General features: G+C 39.1%; 2 long non-coding RNA genes across 5 annotated transcripts; one reads left to right on the top strand and one right to left on the bottom strand.

Annotated features, from left to right (window-relative positions):
• The first annotated feature begins 9 nt into the window (after positions 1–9).
• On the top strand, positions 10–13908 carry LOC131944518 (uncharacterized). Its single transcript, XR_009387036.1, has 3 exons — positions 10–81; positions 1841–1948; positions 13790–13908. It is a non-coding gene; the product is annotated as an uncharacterized LOC131944518 (long non-coding RNA).
• LOC131944517 (uncharacterized) lies at positions 13303–16043 on the bottom strand. 4 transcript variants are annotated; one of them, XR_009387035.1, is made up of 3 exons: positions 15990–16043; positions 15072–15193; positions 13303–14456 (listed from the first exon to the last, which is right to left on the bottom strand). It is a non-coding gene; the product is annotated as an uncharacterized LOC131944517 (long non-coding RNA). The 4 variants fall into 4 exon arrangements; XR_009387032.1 differs by lacking the exon at positions 15990–16043 and adding an exon at positions 15624–15938; XR_009387033.1 differs by lacking the exon at positions 15990–16043 and adding an exon at positions 15456–15535.
• Between the last annotated feature and the right edge of the window lie 534 nt (positions 16044–16577).

The following is a 16577-nucleotide window of genomic DNA, read 5'->3' as shown; positions in this document are numbered from 1 at the left end:
CACGTGACCTTTGCCGGAAATGAATCCTAGGCCTACGGAGTAGAGTTGCGTTGCTCCAAGTTTCCGTGTCAGAGTTCATGTGTATGTATTTTCAAAAGGGGGCGGGGATATATTATTATTTACTTTTAAACGCCAAATAAGTAAACTTTGCTGGGAATTATATATTTTTGAAATAATACAAAGATGAATTTAGGACAATAGCACAGTCTGAACTTAAGTTTCAACCTAAATTTGCATATTTGCTTGGCTGTTCTGTTAGTAGAGTAACCGTTAATTCCCCCTTCCTTGCTAAAAAAAAAGTTTACCGTGCGTGTTACGTGTAAAACTATACACAATAAACATATTAAAAATTATTGTTATTTATCAAGTCTTTATTAAAATATTGAACATAATTTTCAAGAGATTTTCAAAGATCTTTTCATTTGCTAATCTACGTTTGTCTTAATATGAAAAACATGTTCTTACCTAAGAAAGTGTATGCAAGGCTAGATACTAGATAGATCTAGAAAAAATTGATACGAAAATTTAATTTAGGTTGTGTATTTTTTCAGATCATTTAGATTTCCTCCACGAGTCGCGCTATGCGAGGATTAATTCCTTTTCTTAAGGCTTAGAACATTCAACATATATGCTAGTTCTTCCAAACCCTCTTTAAAAGATTGTCACCGACCAGCGGCCTCCACATTCAAATAATTTGAATAACACTAAAAACAGGCGTAAAATGCAATTTCGAACAATGGAACATATTATATAATAATAATCAGCGTATATAATATAGGGACTATAAATATATACATTAAGCATTTGGCTATTTATAGCCTATATATAGAGGCTATATATAGGGCCTATATATATGGCATATATATATATATATATATATATATATATATATATATATATATATATATATATATATATATATATATATATATTTATATATATATATATATATATATATATATATATATATATATATATATATATATATATATATATATATATATATATATATAAGCGAAAAAATATGGCAATTGGAAAGTTATCTTATATTGAACTGCTTATTTTCTAATCGTTTACTATTTTCTTACATGTCGACGTCGTTTTGATTATTGCTTGTTTGTGTAAACCATATTAATTACAGAACCGTTTTAATTGAGTTATATTGTGTATTTTTTTCACCCGTAATTAAATGCAACTGCTTTTTAAATTAATTGATTTCAAACGCAGAATCATTTTTCTTCTAATGCATTGAATGAATGAAATATGTCTAACCACACGCAAAGATGAATCATTTGGATAGACTCTGATAAGACAATTACCCAAGTTCGTTTACTTACTGTTACCCTGGTTTAATTATTTCAATTGAAAGTTTCTTTAACTACTAAAAATGTGCTGAAGATTGTTATAAATATTGAAACTTGACTTTTAGCCATATATATATATATATATATATATATAATATATATATATATATATATATATATATATATATATATATATATATATAGACCTATATATATAATATAGGCCTATATATATTTATATATAATTATATGTATATATTCATGTTTATATATGCCTATATGTGTATGAAAAATAATCAATTTAACGCGTGTTGTATGCGGTTTATAAGCGATACAGATAGTGAATTATTAACAAATTAATATCAACATAAGTGGAGTTTATAGACCTGTTATAAATATTGAATATACAAATATGTTCATTGTAATACAAATAATGTAATTGATTATTATTGGTAAAAGATACTGTCTAAGAATTACACCCCTATCCATTCAACCACCTATTCTATTCGTCTCTCATATAAATATATTTTTTACAGTAAATACACGATGTGGAACAGCTCCTAGATGATTGATAGGGAATGGGAGGAGCCAGATTAGAAGGGAATTCCGAGCACATGGATGCTATTTTCGTCCCAAACGGTGAGGTGAGTTTATTTTTGGAACACGAGATCGAGAGTGTATTTCAGTCATTAAAGTATTCTATATTTGCAAAGTGTAGGAATTTTATTCAGGGGAGTAAACTCGAATTCACACCACGCGTTTACGCCTGATCTAATTAAAAATTAAAAAAAAAAAAAAAAAAAGAACTGACAGAGCAGCAGCCGTCCTTATTTAAAAAAAAAAAAAAACTTTTATGGAATAGATCTAGCATCTAATGAAACTAACACATTGTTAAAGCTAATATATTTTCTGTTCGCTCAAGGTCAACACACTAACATTCTAACAATCTTGTTACAGTCGTCCATATATGCCGTCAGTGACGTCACACTCCTGAGTTGGGAGAGGGGTGAAGAAGATTCGGACTTTTGAGATGATTTATGACGATGGGAAAGGGGGGGGGGGGACTGGATTTTATCCGTTATATTGCTTTTTTAGAAAGACTTTTTTTTAAAATATTAATTTTAAAAGTCTGAAAGAAACACTGGACCGAGATAAGTAGGCCTATATATTTTAGAGCTATTGCTGTTTTAAAAACATGTCATTTTGAGGAGGGGGAGGGATAGTAGAATGAAGTGTTACGTCATTATGGAGAGGGGGGGGGGGGGCTTTTTGTGACAACGTATGACAATGGGGGAGGGAAAGATACTTTTTTCCATCGATGACCTCCGCGGGCTAGAGAGGATAACGTTACACTGTATAAAACTTAGAGCTCTTGGTCATCAGCTGCTCAGATCTTTGTGGAATCCGTGTGGGTTTGTGCTAGCATAGTGGCATATGAGTGATATGAAGTAAAAAAAAAAAACACAACACATTCTAGCATTTTCCATAAGGCTTTTAACATGTGATGATAGGACAATGTTTTTGTTGACAGAAAGTTTGTATATCCTTACTGTATAGCTAGAAGTAAATTGAGTTGCACGTATTATATGTCTAATTAACTAAATTGCTTAACATTTTCTTCTTCGTTCTTAATTATAAATTTGTAAGGGACTTTCCCAATACAGTTCTGTAATACGTGTCAACATGCAGAGGCGTAGCGAGGGGGGGGGGGGGCGGACCGCACCGGGTGACACCATTTAGGGGGGTGACACCAAGGTGAAAAATAGCAAAATATATAGAGAAAAACTTGATGGGGGGGGGGTGCAAATCGAAAGTTTGAAAGTTTGTCCCCGGGAAGGGTCGCTACGCCTCTGGGGGTGACACCATTAAGTGCCGCACCGGGTGACACCGGACCTCGCTACGCCACTGTCAACATGTAATTCGCCATTCGATTTCAGTGTCAGCATGTAATGCACCATACGATTTCAGTGTGCATTTCTTACTGATGTCTGAATCTCATAGCTTTTGTCCATACAAGAACAAACTACACGGCAGCAGTTGTTTGGTTTTGGCGTTGTCAGCCTCATCTGCCCGTGGATTCGAAGTTCTAACTTTTCGGGTTAGCAACCACTAGCTTTACAAACACGACCACTCCGCTCCTCTTAACCGAAATAGCAATTTAAAAAATAAGAGCAAGGTCAAGTATGTTTTGATTGATAGGCTAAACATGGCATTTACTGCGGGGTATTACAATGTTAATAGTGACTTGTTTTATTTTTGTTATGATGTCTGCAGTAATTCCTTGTGTTACTCTGTGACGTAATTGTTCGATTAATCACGACTTCCCCCAAGTCTTCCACCCCCACTTATTCTGCACCATGACGTAATCACACCGTGAATGGCGGAACTGCACCAATCGTGCCCTTAACGCTATACATTATTTTTGTACTCGTAAACGGCGCAGGAATGCAACAATAACTGTATCTAGACCGGTATGGCGTGTAGAAATGGAACAATAACTGTATCTAGACCGATATGGCGTGTAGAAATGAAACAATAACCGTACTGAGATCGAGCAAAACTCGGTACAGTGTATAGCTGTACCCAGATCGGTACAGTGTAGGCTGCATGCAAAGCAAAATACACAGATCCGTACAATAAGCATCCAATGATACCGGTGCAAAGCATCGTGATTTGCACTGTATGATGATGTAATATGGTGTACGCTGTATAAAGATGTGTATAGTGATGTTATACTGCCTATAGGGTATAGTGATGTAATATGGTCTTCACTATATAATTATGAAATATGGTCTATACAGTATAATGATGTGTACATTGATGTTATACTATATAGGCCTACACTGTATAATGATGGAATACGGCCTACGGTGTATAGCGATGTTATACTGTCTATGGCGTATAGGGTATAGTGATGTAAAACGGCCTTCACTGTAGGCCTGCAATGTTGTAAGCGGCGTGTACTATATAGTTATGTAAATGTAATATAGCCTTTGTGTGTAGTATAAAGTGATGTAATACGGCCTATAAAGTGATGTAATACGGCCTGTAATACAGCCTATAAAGTGATGTAATACAGCATATAAAGTGATGTAATACGGCATGTAATACAGCCTATAAAGTGATGTATTACAGCCTATAAAGTGATGTAATACGGCCTATAAAGTGATGTAATATGGCCTGTAGTATAAAGTGATGTAATACGGCCTATAAAGTGATGTAATAAGCCTATAAAGTGATGTAATACGGCCTATAAAATGAGATGTAATAAGCCTATAAAGTGATGTAATTCGACCTATAAAGTGATGTAATACGGCCTATAAAGTAATGTAATACGTCCTATAAAGTGATGTAATAAGCCTATAAAATGATGTAATAAGCCTATAAAATGATGTAATAAGCCTATAAAGTGATGTAATTCGGCCTATAAAGTGATGTATACGGCCTATAAAGTAATGTAATACGGCCATAAAGTAATGTAATACGGCCTATAAAGTGATGTAATACGGCCTGTAGTATAAAGTGATGTAATTATACCTATAAAGTGATGTAATACGGCCTATAAAGTAATGTAATACGGCCTGTAGTATAAAGTAATGTAATACGGCCTGTAGTGTAAAGTAATGTAATACGGCCTGTAGTATAAAGTAATGTAATACGGTCTGAATGGACCAGGTTTGTCCCCATAAATTAAAAGATGCAGGCATTCAGCTCACCGGTAAAAAAAAAATCCCCCACAGATAACGTTCTGCGATGTTTATTTCTGGGCATGGGCGTCTGCGGTAATTAGGGGGTGGGGATGGGTGGCTAAATACATTCCAGGACTGGGGTGGGAGAAATTGCATGAGCCCCATTTAAATGAACCCATAATTATGTGAGTTAAGTATCTATCGAACTGTCTTTTCCACCCTACCTCCCACCACGGACATTCCCGTTAAAAAAAAATTTAAAATAGCTTCGTCAACTTTAAATCTACAACTTGCTTGTAGAGCATGCACGTCCCTAGAATAAAATATGGCCGTCCACTATGTTGTAAGCTGCTGCATTACTTCAGTCAACATTTAATGAAGGCGCGCGTTTAAAGCAGACGACGAGCGCTTAGGTTTTTTTTTTAAATTCCTCTGAGATTTGTCACCTGTACACAGCTCACAACAAACGCAGCTAGAGCAATCTAACATCGGATGCCGGCGATCGAGCCGTTGCTTGCTTGCTGATTTCACGCCGAGTACATTTAGCTTTGTTGAACCCAACATATGCCCCACCTGTCGATTTAAATACATTTCGCTTGTCGGTCTAGTTGTAACACGCTGCTTATGAATGTAGCCTAATCGCAATGTGAATCAGCGCTACTTGTAGCCTACACACCGCAACCACAATAACCCTCAGTTCTAGCGTCGGCTGGTTTGAGTTTAGTGTAGCGCGACCTCACAATGGTCAGGTTATGAGCCTTATCAACAGTGGATATCGTGTAGGCTTATGACAGGTGCCTGATACCTGCGGCAGGTACAATCTGTAGGTGAGCTACAGACGCGCGTGTCCTGGTCGACCTCTGTCTGGCAAAATGGGTCGTTGATGAATTTTGTGCCGCACGCAAACAGCGCTACATGAGCAGATGACTCAGTGCTGGCGCCCACTTCACATTTCACCGGCCGATGCTGCACTTCTCGTGTGCTGCTGAGTACATACATGTAAACAAAAGCTCACACATCTTTCATGCTTATAAACACATTTTTTTTTCTATACTCGTATCCCAAAATAGATATAAGTTTAATAACAATTTATTGATTGTTTAAAAATCGATTTAAAATCAAGGTTAGAGTCTACATCTTTAAGCATGTTAAAACAATAAAGCTTAATGTACGTTTTGCTTGTAATACGAGTCTACATCACAAAGCACAGATTAAATATTAAAATATTCCCAATGATAAAATACTCTTCTATTTGCTACATCTACTGATACGGCCATCCGGGCCATTTAGTGTATAGTATAATCAGTGATTCTTCCAGACTTTTTTCTCCGGGGGGAAGGGGGGGCACTTGAAATTTTCGGGGGGGGGGGGTAGATTCCACCCTTGATTCCACCGTTGCTTTCACCGTTGATTCCACCGTTTGGACACGCCACTGACCAGACCGTGGTGATAACGACTGCAACAGATGGTTATTCAATGACATGGCTGAATGAGAAGCAGACAAAAATAATTAACAACGCTTTGAATTAGTTGCAAGTCAAGCCGTTTCGATTTATTATTGTAATTTTCTTATTATAATTCAAACGCACAATTTTCATATAGGCCAATCCGTAGGCCCATGTTCAAGTGGGTAGGCTTATATTCAGGTGGGTAGTTCTATATTCAGGTGGGTAGGCCAATGTTCAGGTGGGTAGGCCAATGTTCAGGTGGGTAGGTCCATGTTCAGGTGGGTAGGTCCATGTTCAGGTAGGTAGGTCCATGTTCAGGTGGGTAGGCCCATATTCAGGTGGGTAGGCCAATGTTCAGGTGGGTAGGTCCTTGTTCAGGTGGGTAGGTCCATGTTCAGGTGGGTAGTTCTATGTTCAGGTGGGTAGGTCCATGTTCAGGTGGGTAGGTACATGTTCAGGTGGGTAGGTACATGTTCAGGTGGGTAGGTCCATGTTCAGGTGGGTAGGTCCATGTTCATGTGGGTAGGTCCATGTTCAGGTGGGTAGGTCCATGTTCAGGTGGGTAGGTACATGTTCAGGTGGGTAGGTCCATGTTCAGGTGGGTAGGTACATGTTCAGGTGGGTAGGTCCATGTTCAGGTGGGTAGGTATATGTTCAGGTGGGTAGGCCAATGTTCGGGTAGGTAAGCCTATGTTCAGGTGTCCAATAAAAATGGGCCCTCGCCATATCCTCACGTGAGTTGACTCTGTAATGCTCGTGGCGATTGTACACACCCGACCCGAGCAACAAAGGCCGATAGGAAATCATTTGTCAACTGTGGGCCTGTTGTTCATCCAGATCTAAACATTTAAAAATAGATCCCACGAGAACACAAATACCTGTTACATTCATTTCAAGGAATGTATTCGTTCGTTCTGGAATTCTCTCCCCTGGTCGTCTGCCCCGCAAGGTGAACAGGCCAGCAGTAAAACAACAGACGCTGTATTGATGGTCAGAAGTGTTAAGGGAACCCAACTAGTCATAGAGACTGTCTACATTCGTGTGTAGGTACCTGTGTTGGTACCTGTGTTGGTACCTGTGTTGGTACCTGTGTTGGTACCTGTGTAGGCTGAAGTGGAGATGTGTAGTAGATGGATGAGATCCTGCTATATAATTAACAGCAACATTGGGTTTCAGTCACAGGTGGTGAACGACACATGTAGCCAACAGTCACACACATATCGTAACAGATTGTTACAATGTAACAACATACACGTTTCGAGGTTACCAGGGAATATAATTCAGGCTAACAGTACCAGAATTTGCACCAGTCGGGGTTTTCACACGACCAGGTAGCTTGTTACACCATGAACTCAAACACACCATCTACACGACCAGGTAGCTTGTTACACCATGAACTCATCCCAACACACCATCTACACGACCAGGTAGCTTGTTACACCATGAACTCAAACACACCATCTACACGACCAGGTAGCTTGTTACACCATGAACTCATCCCAACACACCATCTACACGACCAGGTAGCTTGTTACACCATGAACTCATCCCAACACACCATCTACACGACCAGGTAGCTTGTTACACCATGAACTCATCCCAACACACCATCTACACGACCAGGTAGCTTGTTACACCATGAACTCAAACACACCATCTACACGACCAGGTAGCTTGTTACACCATGATTGAACTCATCCCAACACACCATCCACACGACCAGGTAGCTTGTTACACCATGAACTCAAACACACCATCTACACGACCAGGTAGCTTGTTATACCATGAACTCAAACACACCATCTACACGACCAGGTAGCTTGTTACACCATGAACTCAAACAAACCATCTACACGACCAGGTAGCTTGTTACACCATGAACTCATCCCAACACACTCTACACGACCAGGTAGCTTGTTACACCATGAACTCAAACACACCATCTACACGACCAGGTAGCTTGTTACACCATGAACTCAAACACACCATCTACACGACCAGGTAGCTTGTTACACCATGAACTCAAACACACCATCTACACGACCAGGTAGCTTGTTACACCATGAACTCAAACACACCATCTACACGACCAGGTAGCTTGTTACACCATGAACTCAAACACACCATCTACACGACCAGGTAGCTTGTTACACCATGAACTCAAACACACCATCTACACGACCAGGTAGCTTGTTACACCATGAACTCATCCAAACACACCATCTACACGACCAGGTAGCTTGTTACACCATGAACTCAAACACACCATCTACACGACCAGGTAGCTTGTTACACCATGAACTCAAACACACCATCTACACGACCAGGTAGCTTGTTACACCATGAACTCAAACACACCATCTACACGACCAGGTAGCTTGTTACACCATGAACTCAAACACACCATCTACACGACCAGGTAGCTTGTTACACCATGAACTCAAACACACCATCTACACGACCAGGTAGCTTGTTACACCATGAACTCATCCCAACACACCATCTACACGACCAGGTAGCTTGTTACACCATGAACTCATCCAAACACACCATCTACACGACCAGGTAGCTTGTTACACCATGAACTCAAACACACCATCTACACGACCAGGTAGCTTGTTACACCATGAACTCAAACACACCATCTACACGACCAGGTAGCTTGTTACACCATGAACTCAAACACACCATCTACACGACCAGGTAGCTTGTTACACCATGAACTCAAACACACCATCTACACGACCAGGTAGCTTGTTACACCATGAACTCAAACACACCATCTACACGACCAGGTAGCTTGTTACACCATGAACTCAAACACACCATCTACACGACCAGGTAGCTTGTTACACCATGAACTCATCCCAACACACCATCTACACGACCAGGTAGCTTGTTACACCATGAACTCAAACACACCATCTACACGACCAGGTAGCTTGTTACACCATGAACTCAAACACACCATCTACACGACCAGGTAGCTTGTTACACCATGAACTCATCCAAACACACCATCTACACGACCAGGTAGCTTGTTACACCATGAACTCAAACAAACTATCTACACGACCAGGTAGCGTGTTACACCATGAACTCATCCCAACACACTCTACACGACCAGGTAGCTTGTTACACCATGAACTCAAACACACCATCTACACGACCAGGTAGCTTGTTACACCATGAACTCATCCAAACACACCATCTACACGACCAGGTAGCTTGTTACACCATGAACTCAAACACACCATCTACACGACCAGGTAGCGTGTTACACCATGAACTCATCCCAACACACTCTACACGACCAGGTAGCTTGTTACACCATGAACTCAAACACACCATCTACACGACCAGGTAGCTTGTTACACCATGAACTCATCCAAACACACCATCTACACGACCAGGTAGCTTGTTACACCATGAACTCAAACACACCATCTACACGACCAGGTAGCTTGTTACACCATGAACTCATCCCAACACACCATCTACACGACCAGGTAGCTTGTTACACCATGAACTCAAACACACCATCTACACGACCAGGTAGCTTGTTACACCATGAACTCATCCCAACACACCATCTACACGACCAGGTAGCTTGTTACACCATGAACTCATCCCAACAGACCATCTACACGACCAGGTAGCTTGTTACACCATGAACTCAAACACACCATCTACACGACCAGGTAGCTTGTTACACCATGAACTCAAACACACCATCTACACGACCAGGTAGCTTGTTACACCATGAACTCAAACACACCATCTACACGACCAGGTAGCTTGTTACACCATGAACTCATCCAAACACACCATCTACCCGACCAGGTAGCTTGTTACACCATGAACTCATCCAAACACACCATCTACACGACCAGGTAGCTTGTTACACCATGAACTCAAACACACCATCTACACGACCAGGTAGCTTGTTACACCATGAACTCAAACACACCATCTACACGACCAGGTAGCTTGTTACACCATGAACTCATCCCAACACACCATCTACACGACCAGGTAGCTTGTTACACCATGAACTCATCCAAACACACCATCTACACGACCAGGTAGCTTGTTACACCATGAACTCAAACACACCATCTACACGACCTGGTAGCTTGTTACACCATGAACTCAAACACACCATCTACACGACCTGGTAGCTTGTTACACCATGAACTCATCCCAACACACCATCTACACGACCAGGTAGCTTGTTACACCATGAACTCAAACACACCATCTACACGACCAGGTAGCTTGTTACACCATGAACTCAAACACACCATCTACACGACCAGGTAGCTTGTTGCAACATGAACTCATCCCAACACACCATCTACACGACCAGGTAGCTTGTTACACCATGAACTCAAACACACCATCTACACGACCAGGTAGCTTGTTACACCATGAACTCATCCCAACACACCATCTACACGACCAGGTAGCTTGTTACACCATGAACTCAAACACACCATCTACACGACCAGGTAGCTTGTTACACCATGAACTCATCCCAACACACCATCTACACGACCAGGTAGCTTGTTACACCATGAACTCATCCAAACACACCATCTACACGACCAGGTAGCTTGTTACACCATGAACTCAAACACACCATCTACACGACCTGGTAGCTTGTTACACCATGAACTCAAACACACCATCTACACGACCAGGTAGCTTGTTACACCATGAACTCAAACACACCATCTACACGACCTGGTAGCTTGTTACACCATGAACTCAAACACACCATCTACACGACCAGGTAGCTTGTTACACCATGAACTCATCCAAACACACCATCTACACGACCAGGTAGCTTGTTACACCATGAACTCAAACTATCTACACGACCAGGTAGCGTGTTACACCATGAACTCATCCCAACACACTCTACACGACCAGGTAGCTTGTTACACCATGAACTCAAACACACCATCTACACGACCAGGTAGCTTGTTACACCATGAACTCATCCAAACACACCATCTACACGACCAGGTAGCTTGTTACACCATGAACTCAAACAAACCATCTACACGACCAGGTAGCGTGTTACACCATGAACTCATCCCAACACACTCTACATGACCAGGTAGCTTGTTACACCATGAACTCAAACACACCATCTACACGACCAGGTAGCTTGTTACACCATGAACTCAAACACACCATCTACACGACCAGGTAGCTTGTTACACCATGAACTCATCCCAACACACCATCTACACGACCAGGTAGCTTGTTACACCATGAACTCAAACACACCATCTACACGACCAGGTAGCTTGTTACACCATGAACTCATCCCAACACACCATCTACACGACCAGGTAGCTTGTTACACCATGAACTCAAACACACCATCTACACGACCAGGTAGCTTGTTACACCATGAACTCATCCCAACACACCATCTACACGACCAGGTAGCTTGTTACACCATGAACTCAAACACACCATCTACACGACCAGGTAGCTTGTTACACCATGAACTCATCCCAACACACCATCTACACGACCAGGTAGCTTGTTACACCATGAACTCATCCCAACAGACCATCTACACGACCAGGTAGCTTGTTACACCATGAACTCAAACACACCATCTACACGACCAGGTAGCTTGTTACACCATGAACTCAAACAAACCATCTACACGACCAGGTAGCTTGTTACACCATGAACTCAAACACACCATCTACACGACCAGGTAGCTTGTTACACCATGAACTCATCCCAACACACCATCTACACGACCTGGTAGCTTGTTACACCATGAACTCAAACACACCATCTACACGACCAGGTAGCTTGTTACACCATGAACTCAAACACACCATCTACACGACCAGGTAGCTCGTTACACCATGAACTCATCCCAACACACCATCTACACGACCAGGTAGCTTGTTACACCATGAACTCAAACACACCATCTACACGACCAGGTAGCTTGTTACACCATGAACTCAAACACACCATCTACACGACCAGGTAGCTCGTTACACCATGAACTCATCCCAACACACCATCTACACGCGCCAGGGAGGGTTGACACGGCTGATACCACTAGACAACAGCATCACCACTTAGCAAAAAGGCCGTCTACAGCAGTGTAGCCTCCAACCAAAACCTGCAGTACCTGCGTTTCTCTGCTTTGTACAAGAGGGGGAGGGTGGGGGTACCTCAGTCTAATTTTACTGACTTTGTATAAAGGTGGGGGGGGGGGGGAGAGGGTAGTCTACCACCTTTGTACATGGAGACCTCCATGGGGGTGGGGCAACAGGAGGGGGAATGTGGCTTCAGAATACTTGTACCAAACATGATTCAGTTGAAAGTGTACTCTCATTAAGTTATTTTTTATCATTAAAGAACAAAAGTGTATGATCACCTCCTGAAAAGGTTTAGTAGTGGTGGTGGGGATAAGTTTATTCATGGCGTCACATAACAAGCCTGAGTCACCAGACACAAGTCTCTTGTTTGCTATCAATCACATTCAAACTGTAGGGCATTCTATATTTCCATTACTCAAACTGCCCCCCCCCCAGATCATTCTAAAAGATTCAGGTAAGGGACAGATTAGGGAGTGGGTTGGATCTAGAGATGTCAGGATGCCACAGATTAGTGTGGGACAAGGTGGACATTGTCCTGTATTCACTTATAATCTGGATTCTTCAAACACGATGGACAGATTAATCAGTTTTAAACATATGATTAAATAGAAATTAATTTGTAATTTATATTTTAAAAATATAATACTAATACAAACTTTATGCAATAACACAATGAAAAGAAAAAAAAACCAAACTAATATGTAATTTTGTTACATCAATTTATATTGCAGAAAATATTGCATTAAAGTACTCAATTTTACAGTATTTTCTTAATTAGTAAAAATGTTTAGTATATATTGTGCTATACCATGATTACAAAATATCACTACTAGTAATCAAGGGGAGGCTATAAGCACTTTATTTATTTATTTTTTAAATCTAATGTGTAATTTAGTTTTACAAATTAAAGAAGTTATTGAATTACCCATCAATTTCTGTTATCTAAAAATTAATAAACAATAAGTTATCAAAGCTGAATATAAATGTAATTATTTTTTTTTAGTTTAAACTACATAACTTCATTAAATTTTATTATATTTCTTTTTGATTATTTTGTGATTTATTTTCATTACATGGATGAAGTATCAACAAGTACACCATACAAACCACAGAAGATAGATTTAAATTATGATTCTAATACCATTATATCAGAATACAATATACAAATGTCACATTCTGAATCAGTGCAATGATTTCAACAGCATTCTTTGATGAAGTGCTAAAAAGTACAAGTTTGGACCTGTGGTAAATATCAAGTGCCCATCAATCCTGACAGAACTTCAAGACCACAGATGTAATTTGAACATTTAATCCTTCTTTTATGTAAATAAAACTACTCGACCACATAATCTTGCAGGAAGTGTTGTAATGTTTTATAATATGATGAAATTCTAGGTTTAAATAATCAGCATTTAAATTGTTAACTATTTACATACTTGGTTACATGTATTTTATCATAACTTGCATCACAGATAACAGTTATCAATTCAAAATCATGAAATAACGCTTCTCCTTTAAGTGTGTTGTTTAGGGTTCAATAACAGCTAAAGCTAAACAATAAACAAGTTATAAAAAATAACAATAGTCTTATATGGTCAATATTTACATTACAAGTAAAAAAATATGCTAAAACACTTTAGGCTGAAGAAACTTCATTGAAAAATTGAAATAGACCTATTTAAATTTGTTAAGTTATATATGCATACACTATCTCTCACTATTCAACCGGGTTTTTCTGTCTTCTTCATCTTGTAATTGTTGTTGCTGTCTTAAAAGTTTTGTTATATCTCCCTGCTGTTCCAGATGAAGAACATTCTGTAGTTTCTTTTGTTGCCTGGCTAAATCATTGATAACACCCTCACGTAATCGCTGTGGAGACAAAATTAATGCAGATATTTTTTAAATAGATAAATCTAGATCTACATAATAATCATCAATAAAATGTCAGTTCTTTTTCAAGCAGTACAAAGTTAATATTCATGAAAATAAGGGACATAGTATGGAAAACTAAAAAATAAATGACCCGCATAATTAATGTATTAATTATTAAATAAAAAATAATAGGCCAGCAGCTATAACTGTATAACATCATACAAGAAATGTTAAATCTCATTATTTAATAAATAAGATAATTAATTAATTATTTAAATATCGCTTGTAATAATGAAGGGAGAAGTTTATTTTGTTTAAGGCTCGACACACAACACTGTGCGTGTGTGGCATGTGGCCTGAGCGATTGAAAGGAAATCGTTTATATTGTTTTGAGTTTTTATTTAATTCAATGCAACAAGCCCGCAGGTTGGTTGAGGCCAGCCAGGGGTTTGTTCTGCCAGGGATACAAAGGGTCGACTCGAAATATCGTCCAGAACTTTATTATTGGCCAATCTACGTCTAAATACAAAACAAATACGATAGTACTAAAAATACCTCAGTGGCTCAGACTAGTCTACAGTACAGTAGTACAATTGGTCAAGTAGTACTAACCTCTCGATCATTCTTTTGGCTTATGTGAACATAATAAATTACTCCACACGTGAAGGCTGCTGATGCTGAAAGAGTGGCCCATGCTGTCTTTGACATGATGATTATGTCTATGACTCAGGTTTCTGCAAAAAAAAATGTGTAGGCTACTACTACTACTGCTAGTACTAACTTACTACTAACTAGATCTACTAATACTAAGTTAAGTTCTAGATATAGATTATATATTATATACTATATATGATATAGGCCTATAGATAGATTCTAGCTAGCTTCTAGATCTAGAAATCTAGTAGTTAGTGAGTCTAGAGTCTAGACTAGGTCCAGAGTATATCCAGACTTAGTTTACTAATTATAATAATTAATTAATTACAGACTTACACTTACAGTTCTAGTTAGTAAACTAGTTACTGTGTAGTGGTAGTGAAGTAGTGTGTAGTTACCAGTCAGTTGAGTTTAAGTTACAGTGAGTCTAGAGCCTAGACTAGGTCCAGAGTATATCCAGACTTAGTTTACTAATTATAATAATTAATTAATTAGGGACTACAGACTTACACTTCTAGTTAGTAAACTAGTTACTGTGTAGTGAAGTAGTGTACTGTTTTAGAGTCTAGTTACCAGTCAGTTGAGTTTAAGTTACAGTGACAGTCTGACTGAGTTAACTAAAAACTAGAAGTCTAGGTTAGGTTTAGTTAGTACATCCTCAAATCTAATGTCCTTCAGGGTACTTCGTAATTTCAAACAGACTTAGGAACTTATTTTAAACCAGATTAAGTAGTAAGATCTAGATTAAGTTAAATAATTGAAATTGAGTGGTGTGTAATGTTCAAGGAGAGCTGTGTACTGTGTAGGCTACGCTGTCATGTGTAGTACAATGCTCGTTTTAAAGAAACGCTACTCTAAAATCATTAGAAGACTTACCATAGCAGTTTTTTGTTGCTTTCCCTTTGTTATCCAATGTTATCGCTGGGGTAGGCGTATGGCCGAGGTCAAATATCTCACACTCGGGGGTTGGGGATGTGAGGGGTTTGGAGAGTTGAGATATTTTCTGAAGATGTTTGGCGGGTGGGGGTTAAACGGTGACATCACAGAGTTAGACATTTAAAAGATAAATTTGTAAAACCGAATTTTGGTACGTTTTAAATTCATTTTATAATATTAAATTAATGTGAAAAACCTATCTGTAACAGTAAAGGACCATGACGTGTGTATTTAGTAAGCAGCATATACCCGACATGGACGTTTGACAAAAGAACATATCACATTAAATCTAACTCTAAACTGAAACTTGACACTAACCACAACCAACCAAAACTCGAAAAAAAAAAACGCCAACCCAAACTCAAACCCAAACACAAAGAAAACACAAACGCAAACCCAAACACAAAGTAAATACAAACGTAAACACAAAAACATAAACATAAAAGTAAACGTAAATGTAAACGCCAACGCAAACACAAAAACAAATACAAATACAAACGGAAACAATAACTCAGAAAATAATGCACA

This window comes from Physella acuta, unplaced genomic scaffold (assembly GCF_028476545.2).
Source record: "Physella acuta isolate Inbredline_101_S28 unplaced genomic scaffold, ASM2847654v3 ptg000494l, whole genome shotgun sequence".
Classification (NCBI taxonomy): Eukaryota; Metazoa; Mollusca; class Gastropoda; family Physidae; genus Physella; species Physella acuta.
The sequence above is the reverse complement of the archived record's forward strand: the minus strand, read 5'-3'. Positions and strand labels throughout refer to the sequence as shown.